Below are 19,751 nucleotides of genomic sequence, written 5' to 3' on the forward strand. Positions count from 1 at the left end.
AACCTTTCAAAACAAATGTTTAAGATTTATTTTTAAAATTTTCTGGCCTTACAAAGTATCAAATTAAAATCTATTAAAGAAAGCTAAAATAAAAACAATAGAAGATGAAAATAAAAAACGAAGATGGAGCTGGCTCGGACATATCCTTAGAATGCCCAAAGAAAAAATTACATCTGTTGCGCTTACATGGGCCCCTGATGGTAAAAGAATAAGAGGAAAACCCAGACTTACCATCCAGCGCATGTTTTTGGGCGAATCAAAAGAATGTAGAATATCTGGCTGGGAGGAAGTAAGATATATTGCTAGAGACAGGAGGCGTTGGAGGGATATGCTAGAGGCCTTAAGTGCCCAAAGGCACGTAGAGGATAAGTAAGTAAGTAATAAATATATAACATAAATAATGTCTGATTTGACTCAGAATTTTATTGTCATAAAATGTTTTTACATTGCATTTTAACTGCAAATATTATCATGAATATCACTTTCATGAAATACCAACTTTTTTTAATACCAAATTGTTTTTAAAAATACAGCAGAATTTTCAATCTCATGCTTACAATTTATTATTGTAAAATTTTAAATATTCATTATTTATATAAGATAATTTAATTAAAATTTGCAGGATTTATTTTAGGACAAATTTGCTGTATGTTAATTTACACACAAAATAAATTCAAATTTATTAATAACATAGAACATAGAAAAATAAACAATATTTTATAAATAGCATACTTTTCATGCACCCTGTTATTTTTGTTATGGGCTCTTTAAACGTATTTTGCATTTTAAATAATGCAGGAATCAATTTAAAAAATGTCAATACTTAGAACTTTATTCATTTACATTAATTTTTTTTTTCAATTTCAATCATAAAAACAATATAACATATCGTTCCTTCTACACCAGACAAACCTTACATGTTTCCACAAAATATCAGAAATAGAAGACAAAAATTACTATCATGATAAAATTTTATCCACACATTATTAGAATGAAGGAGATTATAAATACCATTAATTTGAAATCAGTTAAGCCTTCAGGTATTCCTCGGAAACTTATTTGAAGTTTAATAGATATTTTGATTATAGTTCAAAGATTATTCTATACACGAATGAAAGATTATTACATTTGGTTTTGTAGTTTTTATGTTTGGACTGAAATTTGTTTTAAAAAAATAAATGGTATTTATAAATGAAGACTATTGAAAATGAAAGTATATTGAATAATTAATAAGGTAAGCTTACATACTAACTGCCATTGTAGAAAAGTTAAATATCAATAGTTAACTTTGAATGATAAAAAAAAAACATTCTTCAAATTTGTTTTATAAGTATGATGTAACAATTATTTATTCGCATTAAACTAATAACATTAAAACTTATTATAATTTTTTCCAATCAAAACTTTCATTACTTTTCATAGAAATAATTTCTTAATTAATATAGAGGAAGAATTTTTCTAGCATTTCACATTAAAATATTAGCCAAGCAACTAGCCAAACTTTGTTGCATTGTTATTTTAAAATATAAAACATAAGAGATTGTATTTCTTAATTTTAAATTTCAATCCTTATTTCTGTTGATTAAAAAAACATGTTTTCTATTGTTTTAAGAAAAAAATTACTTTTCCTTAAGAATTCTTTAATTTTTGAATCGCTTCCTTAATGCAATTTAGAAAAATCAGAAAACATGTTCGGTAAATATTTACCTTATCCCCCACAAAGTTACTCCATTTTATGGTAATTATTAAAAAGTTTTTTTTAAAAAAAGGCAGTGAATATCTATATATATAAAAGTGAATGTGTGTCTGTCTGTCTGTCCTCTATAGACTCCTAAACCATCCGACAGAAAGCTATGAAACTTGGCATACAGATAGTTCAAAGCACGAGGAAGGTTTCTGTCGATATTAGAACATTCTGCGATAAACCGTTCCTGCGATATCAGTGAAAGTCGAAATGGAATTTTCTGATTGGTTAAAAGCTAGCCATTGTTTTAAATTTTGCTATAAACGATTCAATTTTCAAATATCTTGAAGATAACAACAGTGATATTTTCTATCTTATAACTCTATTCATTTAGAAAAGTAAATTAAAGTAAATTGCATATACTTTAATTTTTAATTCGCGCGTTTCTTTATGTCAGGTGAGCACAAGCAAGTAAAATCAACGAGAATAGATTTCTTAATTCGCGATCGCAACGCTCGAGTACGCCGTCTAGCGGGAGCCTGTAAATATCGGACATTAATTTATCACGTTTTCATTTAGTTCCATCAAAGTCATTGACTGAATCAGACGCCATTTTTTAGCAGCAAATAAGAAACAAAATTTCCCTAAGGAAAAGGCCGAAGAACTTGAAAAAAATCTCCAGAATATTAGTAAATCTTTCAGGAACAGAACACGCCAAACATTTGAAGAAAAATTCCTCAATAATTTTTAATTTCTATTATCAACAAACTTGCAACTGATGACTTCCGATTTCGGATACTGTTACAGATGTGTGTATTAAGGTAAAATGCATTTCTTCTGTCTTCCATTCATTACGAATTAAAGTGAAGTCAACATTGCTTTCGTCATTCCAGTGAATAAATATGAATTCAGAACATACAGAATTGTAATAGTTATAACATATTCTTCTTCGTTATAGAATAGTATATATTTCTGTATCCATATAATTCGGAAAACAACAATAAAAAATTATCCAAGTTACTTGAAATAGTGCCATTTGTGCTGATTCTTAATTAATTTAAATCGTTTTCTTGGTAAGTTTTTTTTAATTTTGAAAGAATAAGTTCAACTAGAATTCAGCTATTCTGCTTTTAGCTACATATTCAAATTCATATCAATTATAAAATTTTGCTGTGTAGTATGTTATCTAAAAGTAATGAAGGTATAAACTATGTATCTATTATTTGAGAATAAAGTTTTCAAACAAGGAACTTATCATTTTGGAATTCTCCGGGAATCATAAATCAGGTAAGTGCAATGATTTTTACAATAAAAAATTTGCTTGTAAATATTTTTTTTTCATTTGATGATGGTTCTCTACAGAATGGTTTTTTGCGTCTGATTAAGAACTATAAGAATAATAAAAAAAGAAACAATATGAAAGTTTTTATTTCAATGTTAATAATTCTTAAAATCGTTTTTTTAATCCTAAGAATTCTTTATTTTCCGTTTTTTAGTTTATAATTTTTTGATAAAAATTGTTCTCAAAATACTTTTGAAAAATTAAATGGTATAACATTATGTGTTTATGTATACTTCTTGTATATTCCAATGTTTGAAATAATATGATTCAGAAAAGTATGGAATAAAAATTCGGTACTTACGACGTATTAACGCCACCGCCGCTACAGATTTGGCGGTTTTTAAGTGCCGCCAATCTACACTTAAAATTTTTGCGACAGTTCATAAAATAAAACACTTTATTTAAAATCAAAATAGTTAATTGGATTTCGGTGGAAAATGAGCGGATATAGAGTTTAGCATAGATTCAAAACAATCATATCGCCATATGAACTCTGATGAATAAGATTCCAAATGAAATAACATTTCCAAAACGTACGTTTGCCAAGATAAAGTTTTATGTTGTGGGAATTGGTACATTTTCGTTTTTTCGGTAAAATATTTCCCTCCTGAAAAAATAAAATTGCATCTTGTTTTGTTTTTGGCAAATCCCAAAGACGAATATTCGTAGCACTAAAAATGGCGACAAAAAAGAATTGTTTTTTTTGTTTTTGTTTCGTCAGCATTCTTTATTTTACGTTTCTTAGTTTCTAAATAATGATTTTTATTGAAACTTGAAATTTTTTGATAAAAATTGTTGTCAAAAAACGTTGTTTACAAAATTAAATTTCATAAAATTATGAGGCTTATGTATACTTTTTGTTCATTTTAATTTTTGAACTAATATGATTCTTAAAACTATAGAATGTAAAGTTTAAATGGGCCTTTCATGTTATATCATTAAATTTAGTAATACTATTTCTCGGGCATTAGGTTTTAACTCTTATAAGAATATACATATTTTTTTCTGTTAATGTACAAATATTTTTCCGATGTGTTTTGGATATTCCTTCTCTAATAAAAAGAGATACCATTTTGTTTTCATTTGTACAAGAAAGAAGATCAAGCATTTTTCTTTTTTAAATTTAATAAGCCACATTAAAGAAGGAACGTTGCAATGCTACACGCTACATTAACGACGTCTCCAGAGTAACTGAATGACGGTTCATATGGAAATCGCAGGTAAGCGTCTCATACAACAACGCCCCCTATAGTTCGTTGCGATCGCGAATTGTTGGTCGTATCACGGATTCAGTACTGTGAAAACTGTTTAATAAATATAAAGACAAAAGCAAATGTCATTCAAATTGCACGTTTTCAGAAATATTTATATTTAGTACGTAATTTTAGATTAGCACAATTAAATATAGTTTTCGAAGATTTCAGTGCTGTGACAGTTTTGTCATTTGAAAACTATTAGTTTGTTTGTTTATTTATGCAAAGTTTTCGAATTCATCCATTTTATTTCTTTCATTTATAAAATTGATTTTTGTTTTAAATCTTATAATTTTCATATTTCTTATTCATCTCATTTTTATTGCTCTTTTTATTATTTAAAATATGTATGTGATATTTCGATTTAGCAAATTTGCGACCACTGTCAACTTTTACATTTCTTTTCCTTTGTCAGAAAAAATATTTGCAAAAATATGCCGCCTAAGCAAATCGCTCTTAGTCGGTCGACATCTCAAGCGCGCAAAAAGAGAACTACCCGTGTTTCAGAAACATCGGAACAACGGGAAAAAGACTTGAAACTAATCGAGAACAGAATGCTTTTGCCCGTTCCTTAGAAACGTCTGAGCAACAGGAAAGAAGACTGTCAACAAATCAACTACGAACTACACAAGCCCGTTCGTCGGAAACATCAGAGCAACGGGAAGCAAGAATGAAAACCGACCGAGAACGCATTTCGCTTTTCAGACGCTGCCAATACTCTGATTTGAATCTCAGTGGATTTCACTATGATCCGACAACAAACTATAGTCTTCCCCCAAGTGTCATCATCGGAGAAATATATCAATTATGTATGTTTTGTAATGCTCTCAAATTTAAAAATGAAACAGCTGAAATTTGCTGTTCTAGAGGCATACTGAAACTACAAGATTTTACGTCGCCTGCCGAGCCATTATCAACCTTCGTATCAGGTCAAACAAACCAATCGAAACATTTTTTGGCGCATATACGCCGGTACAATTCGTGTTTCTAAATGACTTTATTCGGTGCGACACGTATCGTGAACGAGAATTACATCCCATCATTCAAAGTGCAAGGCCAAATTTATCATCGTGTAGGATCACTTCTTTCAATGCCTAACGCAGATCATAAATTTCTACAAATTTATTTCATGGATAACACAAATGATCAAGTCAATCAACGTTGTCAGGTAAACAATGGCACTAAACGAAAAATTGTTACCGTATTACAAAAATTTTTCGATCAACATAATCAGTTAATTAGGCTGTTCACAATTGCCCTTGACTAAATGTCATCCGATATTTACAAAGTTGTTATTAGAGCTGAAAAAACACCTGTAAGCCACCACAAAGAAAAATACAATGCGCCAACATTGGATGAAGTGGCTATTGTTATAGTTGGCGAAGAATTTACCTCCCGCGATACAGTTCTTCATCGCAGAAATCGTGACGTTCAAAGAGTCTCAGAAACGTATCGATCATATGATGCATTGCAATATCCTATTTTATTTTGGTGAGGAGAGGAGGGATATTATTTTAACATAAAATTAAGAAGTCCGCAAACAGGCGAGAAAACCAATAAGAAAGCAAGTGCAATAAGTTTTTATGCATATAGATTAATGATTGCCAAAACGCTGATAATCATACTTTAAAAGTCGACAATTAGTTCATCAATACATTATCGATATGTATGCGAAAATTGAAACTGAACGCCTACTGTATATTAAATTAAATCAAACCAAATTACGTTCAGAAAAATGCATTCATTTACGGGATGCAATAATTAATGATGGTAACGTTAATCCTAAGATGTGGGGAAAATGATTATATTGCCGACTACATTTGCAGGGAGAAAAACTTGGACTCCCTGCAAATGTAGTATTCATACATGTCTGAGTATTCATACATGTGCCTTGGACTCCAAGGCACATGTATGAATACTCACAGGATGCAATGACATATGTTCTCGCATATGGGCTCCTAGATTTATTTATTACATTTACGTGCAATTCTGCTTGGGTTGAAATTAGAGATATTTTGTTACCAGGACAATCATCGGATCGTCATGATATTACAGCACGTGTGTTCAAACAAAAATGATAATCTTTACTTGATTTCATTGTGAAGCGCCATGTTTTAGAGAGACACGGTGTTGGGTGTACTCTATTGAATGGCAAAAACGAGGATTGCCACTGGCACACATTCTGATTTGGCTTATTGAAAAAAACCACCATGCCAAACTGATCAGATATCAGCAGAAATTCTTGATGTCACCATAGATCCAGTCTTATTTCAGATCATTGTCCAAAATATGTTTCATGCACCGTGTGCATCACCATACATGTCTGTTTGAAAATGCACTAATGATATCCTAGAGAATTAACTGCTGAGTTTTTTTCACCATTCACTGGTTTCACCATTCACTGGTCATTTTTTTCACTGGTTTTTTTCACCATTAAATAAAATTTGCATTTCAAATCATAATCGCAAATGTCATTTACACACTTAAATACGAAATTCAAATTCAAATTGAAAGCGTTGCAACGCATGCAGGGTACAGCTAGTATTATATAAAAGTAATGTTTAAAATTAAAAATTCCACACTTCAAACTGCTCTATATTCTACAATCCCTTTCCGTTTTATTTTCTTATCTGCTTCTGCATTCGTCCCCTCTCTGTTTTGGTGTATTTTGATTAGCATAATATTTTGTTTATTATTATTCAAAGTTAACGCACATTTATCTATAGATACTTTACTTTTCTGTAATGGTAGCAAGCATACAATTTTACCTTACTAATTTTTCAATATACTTTCATTTTCAATATAACGAAAAATGCTTTATAAATACAAAATTTTGTTGCATTATTATAAATAAGGCCCGGATTTTGATGACATTTGTATTTTTTTGCATTTTTTGTATTTTTGGACATTTTTTGTCCTTTAGAGCATTTTTTAGATTTATATGGCATTTATTTAAATTTTGGGGCGTATTTTGCATTTTAAAGTATTTTTTAAGTTTTTTGTTAATTTTTTCCAATTTTTATTATTTTTTGGGGTATTTTTATTACATGAAGAACAAGATTTGTCTTATAATTTGTCTTGATTCAGAAGATGCTGCATCAATTAAGATAGCGCGAAACGTGTAGGCCTCTGATAAAATCGAAGGAAACTTATCATTTATCAAGTCTAACTTTGCTATTGTGTCCTCGACAATTACAAGCTTGGAGAAACAAGAATTGGAACTTTGCGATGCAATAAATTCTATTGACGTAGTGAGTCAATTGTTGCAAAAAGCAAGTGGAAAGATAGCACAAATAGTTGCAGCTAAATTGAACAAAGTTTGGAGAAGAACACTGGCTTCCAAACAATGAAGAAAATATCTAGGATATTAGGAGGTGAAGTAACATCTTTTCAAATTGAAGACGAATTGATAGTAAGTGAGACCGTCTTTTTCAAGTACGCACCAATAACATCAGTAGACGTTGAAAGAAGCTTCTCCAGGTATAAAAATTTACTTTCAGACAAGAGACGCTCGTTTACATTTCAAAATATCAAAAATCATTTAATAATCCAATGTAATTCTGATACTTAGTAGATTTATTAGATGGAAATTGTTATATTCATTAAAGTTTCTATACAAAATGAAAATGTTTTGGAGTCAATACATTTTCCTTTTTTTTGTTATTTTAGGATATAAAATATATTTTTCAAACTTTAATGAACGTAGAACAAGTAGTGCATTGCTTTATATTTTTTGAAATGACTCATAATATTAAAGAGTGAGAAATTCTTTTAGTTCAATATTTTTACTTTATTTAAGTCATGTCATAAGGAATTTTTAGCGCAATGTTCGCATTTTTAGAGCACTTTTTAAGGGTATTTTTTGCACTTTTTAAGGGCATTAGTTGAGATTTTTTAGCTCATCAAAATCCGGGCTCTAATTATAAAGTATAATAAAGATTGTATTTCTTTATTTTTAAATTTTAATATTCTTTTTAATTTTTATACCTGTTGAAAGTAAAAGCATGTGTTTGATTTTTGAAAAAGTGTAATTTTTTTTTATTTGTAAAATAGTTCTTTTATTTTTTCATACGAATTGCTTTAATTTTAGAAAAGCTTATTTTAAAACACGTTAGAAAACTAAGAAAACATGAGTGGCAAATATTTACCTTATCTCTCACAAAGTTACCCAATTTTTAAAAATACAAATTCTCAATACCCCTATCTGTTTCTACATTCATCCCCTCTTTTGTTTGGTTTATGATGATTTGCATAATATTTAGTTCATTATTATTCAAAATTAACTATTGATACTTTTTTATTTATACTTTTATTTATATCTATTGATCCTTTACTTCTCTACAATGTAAGTATGTAAGTTTAAATTACTAATTTTTCAATATAGTTTCATTTTCAATAGTCTTCATTTATAAATACCATTTATTTTTTAAAAGAAATTTCAGTCGAATCATAAAAACTATAAAACCAATTATACCTCCCATCTTTCATTAGTTGTGTAGAATAATCTTAGAACAATAATCAAAATATCTATCAAACTTAAAATAAGTTTCTGAGGGATACCTGAAGGCTTAAATGATTTCAAATTAAAGGTATTTAATCTCTTTTAGTCTAATAATGTGTTGATAAAATTTTATTATGATAGTAATTTCTTTCTTTTATTTCAGATATTTTGAGGAACCCTGTAAGGTTTGTCTGGTGTAAAAGAAAAGAGATGTAATATTGTTTTTAAGGTTGAAATTGAAAGACAATAATTCAAAATTGAAAATACACTTGTTAGTAAATGTTTTACTTTTTACGCTGATTCTTGTGTTATTTAAAATGTAAAATACGCTTAAAGCCTATAAGAAAAATAATAGGGCACATAAAACAATTTCTCCTAATACAACATATTTTTTTCTAGTAATTAATACATTTGAATTTATATGGTATATGTTACAATAAATTTGTCCTAAATTATATCCAGTAATTTTTAATTAAATCATCTTATGCCAATAATTAAATTCTTAAATTTTACAGTAATAAGTAAATATGACATTGAATTCAGGAAAACCAATCCTCTTTTATTTAAAATTTTTCTTTTCTACATTTCACGCATTAAACCTTCATTTCTTCTCAAAAATTATATCAAAGGACTATTTTACCGGATTAAGAGTAAAAAATTAAATTTGAAGTAATGCCTCACTTGTCTAGATAGCAATGTCAGTTGCATCAAGTGCTGTTAGCAATGTCAGTTGCATAAAGTGTTGTTAGTCTAAGTCGAAAAATTGTACTTTCTGCACATAAAACCTTAATAAATTTTCGAACTGTTAAACTATTAAATCAGACAGCTTGGTCTTATTCTCATTCGATTTAGCGTAATGATATGCATAGGTAACGATATCTTACTTGCCTATTTAGCTATGTTAGATACGTTAATAGATATAAATAAAAAATTGTACTTTCATACATAAAACATAAATAACTTTTATAATATTGGTCACTTCATTCAATTTAAAGAAATCGTAAAAATACTAGATAGTATTTAAAAGTCAATCCTATTTTTATCCCCTTAGCCTTTTATAAATGCAACATGAAATACATTGTTAATATCAATTCCATATTAAGAGCTAGAAATCATAATTCTTTTCAAACTATGGTGCTCCACTAACGCGGAAGTAAAGTTTTCAAAATTTCTATTTGCAGCTGAATAAAGAAGTTATAAAATGCAAAAAAAATTTAACGGGTATCAATTCAGCGTCTTTCCACAAACTGTTTTTAAAGCTTCTAAAATATATTAAATGGATTATTTCAAAAACAGGTTGGTCATTTAAAGCATTCAGTTTACTTCTAAAATCTTAAAAGTGCTTAGCTGACATACGAATATACACACTAAAAAAATAAAACTTTCGCAAACTCGAAAGATGTTAAGGCTCAATATTGGATAGGACTCAATATTGGACATTAACAAATAAAGTCGACACTGCTTCTAAATTTAATATTTTTACTTCCAAATTTACAATTACCATTTTTTTTTAATTTCATGTTGTTCGGAAGCTGTATAAAATCCAAGCATGCCTGAATGTTTTCCTTTTAATTTTATCTGTTTTTGAGACATAAAGTGGCTGTTACGAAAGTTTCGAGGTCTTCCGAACCCCAGCCAAATTGTTTAAAGTCGTTGCAAAATCTAGATCATAAACGATGTTTCTTGCTTTTTAAAATTTATCATCAGATGTTTCAGATCTCCACAATAGTCTAGGAAGTCTCTTCATGTAAAAAGAAATCTGATAAGTACAACAAGAAATTTATGTAAATTCAGGCGGTTACAAACTTAGAAAAACTTAAGTCGTACTTTGATCAACAGTTTACTATCCTCGTTTTTTGGCAGAACTTTCGAAATCCTGAGTTCCTCATTCTCAGTGAGAAGTTTCCCAAAAAACTAAAAATTTTAAGTTTGCCCACAAGAAGTAACCAACGTATGAAAAATACCGAATTTAAAAAAGTGGTAGTAAATTTAACTTTCATGATTACAGAGCCAAATATAAATATTTACATTAATGCAGGATGAGCAGCCAAATTTTTCAACAAAAAATAAGCAATTTTAAGCACTCAAAAAGTATTTTTTTAACACTTTAAAAAAATGACATCATTAGGATATGCGCTCAAATAATTTTTCTCCTTCATATTGTTGAAAATTTTTTATATTTATTTTAACAAATGCAAAATAATTTTGAAAGTTACATGATCATGATAAAATAACTAGTTTCTAACAAGGAATTCTTTTCTTGATTATATTGGCCACCATAAAAACAACTTATGCGCAATTTTAAATATATTCAATATTGAGAGGATTTTTCTATTTTTTAATTTAATAATTATTTTACACAATTATGTAAAAAAATAATTATTCAAAATTAGAATTCATTATTTACTATTAAGAAGGTTATCAATTGTATTTTATTAGATTTAAATAAAAGTTATTTAAGCACTGTCTTACCAACAAATCAGGAAAAAAAATATATAATGTAATAATGATAAAAAGAAAGGTCACGTACCTTCCATTCTCTGAAGCGAGTCAGGGTATCCAGTCATTGATTGAGCTCTATCTCTCCAGATAAATTACCAACAGAACGTCCACCAGCAGTCTGTCGGGCTTCAAACCAAGCTGCAGGTCTTCTTGTTCTGCAAAATATAATGGCCTGACCGATTGATATGGAACCGCAGATATTGGACAATACTGGATATCTGCCTTCGATGGTGTGACACATAACATAGAACTGCTTGACATTTTCTGGCCTCCATTGTTCAGCTGCAACGTTATGTGTTCAGTTATAATCATTTCTGAAAACACATCAGGCGAGTAAGTGGCGGAGAACAGCATCATTTGACAACTATTAGACACCTTGCGGTGATTACGCAAACATTGATCATGATGTCTCTAAGTCGAAATCATGACATCAGCTTCATCCAAAACAAAAATTCTCAACTTATCCAAATCGAAGTATCGCTCTCATCTAGTCCAATGAAACACTTTTCCAGGCGTTCCGATCACAAAATTCTCTTTTATTGTAGAACCTCTTGTCAAGCTCTCGCCTCTAACAGCCCTTTGGAATTCAATCCCTTCGATAAATTGCGCCATTTTTTGCCACCTTGCCAATCTGCAGGGCAAACTCATATGTAGGTGATGCAAGCCCTGATCTGTTCTTACTTAACTAGACAAGAGAGCCGCGATGGTTCAGGGATAAAGCGTTCGCCTTCCACTGAGGTTAACTGGGCTCGAATCGCGGCGATTGCTTGTTGATACGAATTCCGCATCTGGCTTGCACCGACCACAGTGCTGACGTTAAATATACTCAGTGGTAGACGGATCATAGGTTAGAGTCCCCTTGCCGTCAAGCTAACCATGGCGTGGTCTTCCCCTCCACGTCAGGCAAATGCGGTCTACTTCCTCCAAAAAGTCCTCCACGAAGGCAATTTCTTGATCCAGGAGTTAGTTCCCTTGTCTTCTGGATTTGTTTCAAAATTACAAGGTTATGTAGTTGAAAATTAGTTGTAAAACCGAAAATTGGGTCGCCTGTTCAATTACGGTTATAAAATATAAAATAGAGATAGACAAAACGAAAACTGTAGTTTAACCTGTGCGATTATGTTGACTAGGGGATCAGCTAGCAAAGATGCAAGAGTTTTTTCTTGACTCTTGGAAGGAGCATTAATGGCTATTTTTAACAGATTTTGTGGCAGATGGAGCGTAAAATTTCACCGAGTACACAGCAGAGTCACCGTTCTTTTGCAAAATTTCAACTTCATGGGGTGAAACTAACAGATGAGTCGTTAGAATCTTTCTCATAATGGATATTTCAGCCGACGACAAACAAATTTCATCATAATCATCATTCGGTAAGATTTGCGTCAACTTTAACATCGTTTCTGTTGGTGTCAGTTGGAAAAGGTGTATCGAAACTCTTAAAGGCTCGCTTTTTTGTGCCTGTAGACCTTTCTGGAGCTGTTGATCGAGATAGTGGTGAGCTGCCAGCTTCCTATGGCGTTAAAACAAGCTTAGAAGAAAGTCTAGAATAATCTAAAAGCTGGCGCAAGTCTGTCATTTAGGCTGTCATATCTAAAATCGAAAAAAAAATGCTCTATAAGAAAAATAAAGTCGTTGCAAAAACAAGTTAAATAAAATAGTTATTAAATTCAGAGAAAAACAATATTTACTGTATATATTTAACATAAAAAGCTTCAACCAATCTTTTTCTGTTTTTCCTTTTCTGTAAATCTCTCTTAATTTTCTATTGAAAACAAAACTCTCTTTCTCACACTTTAAAATTCGCATGCTGTCTTTTAATCTATTTTTAGTTCAAGTATGCATTAATTGACCTTGACATTTTTCCCTTTGCTAACTCGTGAGAAAACTATATTCCCATAGACCAATTACAATGATTTCCTTTATTCCCTAAAATGAAACATTCAACTAATTTACTTCGGAAGATTTTCCCTAATTTTTATTGAGGAGCACAACGATTTTGTGACTTGAATGCTAGCTCTTTAGGAATGTGTCTCAATAAATGATATTCAGGTATAGCCTTGTGCCTGAAACCTGCTTATTTCCACCTCTCGGCTACGTCTGATTATATATATATATATATATATATATATATATATATATATATATATATATATATATATATATATATATATATATATATATATATATATATATATATATATATATATATATATATATATATATATATATATATATATAGTAACTCGTATCTTTTAGACTATTTGATATTCATAATCGATAACTGATCAGACAAAAATACTGACTGTAATTAAGTTTTGAATACAAATAAATCTCTGTCATTTCTCTTACCCAAATAATCACAGTGATATAAACAAAATGTAAGAAATATTTCTCGTAAAAGTTTCTTTTTTCTTTCACACAATTAGCTTATACTTAAATCGTAGTACACAAGCAAAGGAGAAATCTTTTTCAATTGCAAATCGTAATCAAAGGTAATTCAATTGCAAATCGTAATCAATTCTACTGTAGAGAATGATGGAAAATAAATTTAAAAATAATCAAATACATCAGTGTTCTCTCTGAACATTTTTGGGGGTCTGGAGGTTATATACATATATAAAAAAACTGGTTTTGGAGTATATATATATATATATATATATATATATATATATATATATATATATATATATATATATATATATATATATATACATAAATACGAAGAATATATATTCGTCGTCAAGAGGAAGATCCTGTCCAGGCGACAAAGAAAAGTAATACGATAAATTTAAAATAGAAATTTTTTTTTTTAAAAAAAAAGGGGGGGGGGGTATTACAATCATAAATTATTTTGCTCATCATAAGACGTCATATATTGTTGAACACTGTAATAATAGAAAACAAAAAAAAATGCATGAAACTATATAAAAAAAAATAACAAAGGTAACATAAGAAATTCATTTGGATTGACACAAGACTGGTATAGAAAAATCAAATGCTTCCTTTAAAGTGAAAAATAGAGATCTAAATCGTCAATGTTCATCACAAATTGAAATAAAGCACGCTTAAAAGAAGAATATATTTTGATGTTTTGCAACTGAAATGGTAATTTATTATATAATTTAGGTGCTAAGTAAAAAAAACTGTTTTCGTGAAATTTCTTTTGTAAAGAGGGGAATCTCATACATTTCAGTTGGTCTCCTTTCAGACACATTAGTTTTTAATTTGCATATTAATTTATTGTTGTGTAAATAGAGTAAAATACGAAGAAATACATTATGGCGAAATGGTAATAGGTTAATTCTTGTATATATATTGGTAGTAGTTACACTTGAATTATTTATATTTAGAGAATTAATAATCTTGAAGCATTTATTCTGAACTGAGATTAAGGGAAGTAAATTAGTTTTATATTCACCGCCATATATTATTGCACCATAATTAATTAAAGAATAAAACCAGGAGTAATAGAGTGCTTTCACAAAATTAAAATGAATTTTATTCTTAAGGTGATAAAATTTAACTAAAACAAAACGCAATTTTTTAACTAAATTGTTAATATGTGTTTTCCATTTCAAATTAGAATCGATATCATTTTATGCGCTTTATTTAAAAAACAATAGCTAATCAAAAAGCAGCACATTGTTCTCAGACACAGAGCTGCAGTTGAAATTACGGTACTTATGCTATTTACTAAGTTATAAGTAGTACTAAATTATAAAGGTGATCCAAAATTTGGACTAACAAAATATTTTATTCCGTGATGAATGTATTCTTGTAGCTATGACGATACCAATGAAACATTCATTACCCCCAGGCACAGTGTAGCAGAAAGAGATTTGAGTGCACTGGCTAGTTGGAAAGTGATCAAAATTTCTAGTGCAAAATTTTCTATTACAGACTCTAATGGGATTTAATAAAAATTTTATTAAAAAAAATAAACTTTTTTAATAAATTTGGCCAAATATGATAATAGTTTTGTTTTCTTAAATAACAATATTTTAATTGGCATTTTCCTAAGCAAAAATAATTCACGTTAGTTTCAAAATTGATTACTTTATAGAATTTTTACTTTACTTTATAGAAGAATATGAATTTTTAAATGAATGTAAATACTTCATTGAAATATAAATAGTATAATAAATGAAAAAGTAGTTTTTACCTTTCTCATTTAAGCTAATTGTAGTCATCAAATTACTTTTTGGATTAATTGTAAAAAAAAGTAAGCCAAAACATAAAATTAAGACACCGTACGAAAATTAAAAAAAAAGAAAAAAATCAACACTTGAGTGAAAAACAGAGCAAAGTGAAATCCGTACGAACAAAAACTTTTTACGAAAAATATTATCTTTCTACTGTATCCATAGGATAGAATCACTTAAAATCTAAGATTTTTCCCTTTATTTTTTTAAAAGAAAACATATTCCCGAACATATGATTATATTTTCGTGTTTTATATGCAAAACATTTGCGTCGATTAAAAAAAAAATTGCATTTAATGGACCTAATCACAAAAACCGTCTAAAATTTTTTTAAATATATCTTATTTTCTAATTATCTAATTTTGATTTATAAAACTTTTTTTCCCTAGACCAGAAAGTATACTACTTCCTTTCCCATTTCATCGTTATCATAAAACTAGATTTCCTGCTATCGAATTCTTAGAGCGTTGGTTTCAAAATTGTATAAAGAAGCTGGGTTGCGAGAAAGACAATGGAATAGTTATCACTAAGGCCCGGATTTTGATGACATTTGCATTTTTGGACATCTTTTGTCCTTTAGAGCATTTTTTTTAGATTTATAGGGCATTTTTTTAAATTTTGGGGCGCATTTTGCCTTTTAAAGCATTTTCTAAGCTTTTTGTTAATTTTTTCCAATTTTCATTATTTATTGGAGCATTTTTATTACATGAAATGAAACATTTGTCTTATAATTTTAAATTTCATATTGTAGCTCTCAATACCACCTGCATGTCATTATGTTTTTCCATTATGTTATTGATTGATATAAAATCTTTAGAAGTAATTCTTTGTTACAGCTTTCCCATTTTATCTGATTTGTATAGTTTGGAACATTACAATTTTCTTCTCCAGGACTAAAAATTTACTTTCAGACAAGATACGCTCGTTTACATTTCAAAATATCAAAAAACATTTAATAATCCAATGTAATTCTGATATTCAGTAATATTAAGAGATGGAAGTTGCTATATTCATTAAAGTTTCTATACAAAATGAAAATGTTTTGCAGTCAGTATATTTTCCTCTTTTTTTGTTATTTTAGGATATAAAACATATTTTTCAAACTTTAATGGACGTAGAACAAGTATTGCATTGCTTTATATTTTTTGAAATAACTCATAATAATTTTAAAGAGTAAAACATTGTTTTAGTTTAATATTTTAACTTTATTTAAGTCAGGTCATAAGGCATTTTTAAGGGCATTTTTCGCACTTTTTAAGGGCATTTTTTGCACTTTTTAAGGGCATTTTTTGCACTTTTTAAGGGCATTAGTTGAGACTTTTTAGGTCATCAAAATCCGGGCTCTAGTTATCACACTTGGCGACGCTTCATCACAATATCTTTTTCTTCTTCTGGGTTGGAAACTTTAAGGTTTCTCAGTGTTTATTGGTATTTTAATTTTTAAATATTCAAGCGCTGTTTGAATTAAAAACATATTAAAAATAAAACTAGTATAGCATTTTAATTAAGAGTATGAATTGATAAATCGCGATAAATTGATAATAAAAAAATTAGAAATCGGTTTAGTTACAATTGGAAGAGCAATAAACTACAGCCATTTCAGAATTTTTCTTGTTGCTATGGTAACAATATTTATGTTATGCCCCTTTTATATTTTCCCAGCACAAAAGACATAAAACTATGCCAAAGAACAGCAAATTTTTGGATGCACTGATTAAGCTATTTAAAGATAAAAATATTATTTATTTTTGGTTTGTTTGACAAATTTTCTCTTAAGAATAATTTTTTGAAGAAACTAACATTTTCTCAAACAATTAACGATTTATTCGGCAAGAAATAACATGAATCACTTATGAAATATAGATATCATAATTTTTAATATCTAATTACTTCACAAAACAAATATTTTGTTTGACATTGTATTTGTGTATGAAAGATAATTTAAACGGTTTAGAATAGTTTTGAAAGCAAAGGAAAAGAACATGCACTCGAAATGAAATTGTGAAATTTCGATAAATAAAAACATTTAATCACTCCATGTTAAATCGACGAGAAAAAGTTTTTTTCCGTTTCGTTAGGGTAAATCTCGACCCATCAAAGAATGTCGTAACTCTCGAACGAAGTTAAATGGAAGTACACAAAACTTTTGAATTATCAATACTGCACAATTTTAAAAGAATTACATTTAATTATTATTATTTTTAATATCACCATCATGAAGCCGCATGGAGCTCTGTTCAGACTTTCCCTAACCTTTCATGGCTCTGCATACTAAAAGTTACCATTTCTAGTTCCATGGTATACTATTTAAATTAGGAAAGAAATTCATTTCTAAATAGAATAAGTCCCCTAAGAAACTTCAAATAGAAGTTTCTTTTTGTTTTAATCGATTAAATATCTTATTTAATAAAGATGAGGGGGATCAATTTTTTTTCAATGTGATTTTTATTATTTGTTTCCTTTTTTTGCATCGCGCATTTTTTAATATTATAAAACCGAAACTTAGGAAGGCGAAATAGAAGAATCACCTTGCTCGCAACTGTCGGAGAAAGCGCTATTGTTAATTGGCGAAATTTGATTGTCGTTAAGAGTGCTAAAGAATGTTCCGTCGTTGAACAGCCGACCTAATTTTGGGTTTGTGATTACTAATGTTCAACTCCTTGTAAAATTGAACCAATCCAGAAGACAAGAAAACCCCTCCATCAGTACCCTCAGAGGTATTAATTTGCTATGGGCACACGGGCATCAGTCACCATTACATCGGTCGGCGGGGATCGAACCTCCTGAATAAAGGCCTTACCAACCAGACTATCTTGGCCCTATAATAATGTCTGATTTAGAAAAGTGCTTCCCGGACAGCTGCTGACACCATAATGCATGGCGTTTTCATCAATGTACAACGGTCTCACCTGCGTTAATGTTGTCGACCGCAAATTAGAGCAGTTCTTGTGAGGATTGTCTAATTTCATTTTGTTGAGTAAAAAAATTCATTTTATCGGTTTCTTTTCATTCCATCTTTCATTTCGTGTTACAGCATGTTTCGTGCTCTAAGTGATTCACGACCATGGATAGGATGATTTGGGATCTATCACCCTCACTTTATACAGGCCAACGATGCACTAAAAGATTCTAATCATCAGGTGATAAACAATTTTATGCGACCGGTTTGCACTTGCTCGTGTATCAATGGGTTAAATGAGAGGATATCAATTTGACGATTGGTTTAAATTAGAAGATATATTAGATAAATATAGAATTTTATATCAGGTATTATAATAGTATAAACAGACGAAATTATTATACTCACTGTAGTAATGACGCGTTTTCCATGAGTTTATAGGCTTTTGTTTTTAAACATAAATGTAATTGATGTTGGAGATTTGTATTTATTTTTAACGTATTGATATATGAACGTAAAGAAGTGCAAACCGGTTACATTGGTGTAAAAACAAGAGAGCTAAATACCTGATAATTACAATTTTACATAGAGCCTAATAATTTGGATGCGTTCATAATATAAACAGTCTATTCGCACAGACTCCGTGGAAATCCATACGGATTTTTTGATCGCTTTTTGGTCATTTCAATGAGGTTTATGAAATACCATTTTGAATGTTATGATACGCGAATTTTCAATTTGATTAATCTATTTTTTATACGCTACAGTTACATTTCAAAACCACATCATTATTCCGTACTTATTTTCGGCCATTTCCAAAAATAGGTTTAAGGTCAAAATATCGCATTCAAGTAATCACTTTTTTTAAAATTCACAACGTACTTATTCCATCGTTTTCTACTTTTTTCAATTTCCTTTTACAGACGTTTCCAATTTCCTAAGCAGCGATTTGGCCATTTCCTCAAAATTTAGATTCAATTCCGATGTTCCGATATGATATTATTACGAGAAGCAAATTTAGAATTTGAGTAATCACATTTTGAAGTGTGAAAATCAACTTTCGAACTTGGAACTACATTGTTTCAATATTTTTTTTTCTAAACATGTTCTTTGAAACTCCACTATTTTCAACATATTGCAGTACTACTTAGAATTTCGAATTATAAAGTAATCACATATTAACAGTCATAATTACAGACTATTCAATCATGAATAACTTTCTAATGAATTCCTCATAGTTTTTCACGTTCCCATATTTTTAATTTGAGATTACGTAGGACACCTGAATTTCGAATTATAGAATGAGCACATTCTGACGCCTTACGACATTCACTAATAAATCGACGCTGCTTACTGATAATTTTTTAG

At 29.5% G+C, this 19,751-nt stretch overlaps 1 long non-coding RNA gene across 2 annotated transcripts in view; it reads right to left on the reverse strand.

Annotated features, from left to right (window-relative positions):
- The window catches only part of LOC147806840 (uncharacterized), a 157,596-nt gene that overhangs the window by 110,659 nt on the left and 27,186 nt on the right, over positions 1-19,751 (reverse strand). For both annotated transcript variants that reach the window (XR_015435295.1, XR_015435296.1), the window contains exon 6: positions 11,311-12,872. This is a non-coding gene — a long non-coding RNA (uncharacterized LOC147806840). The remainder of the gene's footprint in view (positions 1-11,310; positions 12,873-19,751) is intronic.

This window comes from Parasteatoda tepidariorum, chromosome 7 (genome assembly GCF_982258835.1).
Source record: "Parasteatoda tepidariorum strain Cologne lab strain chromosome 7, Ptep-v5.0, whole genome shotgun sequence".
Taxonomy (NCBI): domain Eukaryota; kingdom Metazoa; phylum Arthropoda; class Arachnida; order Araneae; family Theridiidae; genus Parasteatoda; species Parasteatoda tepidariorum.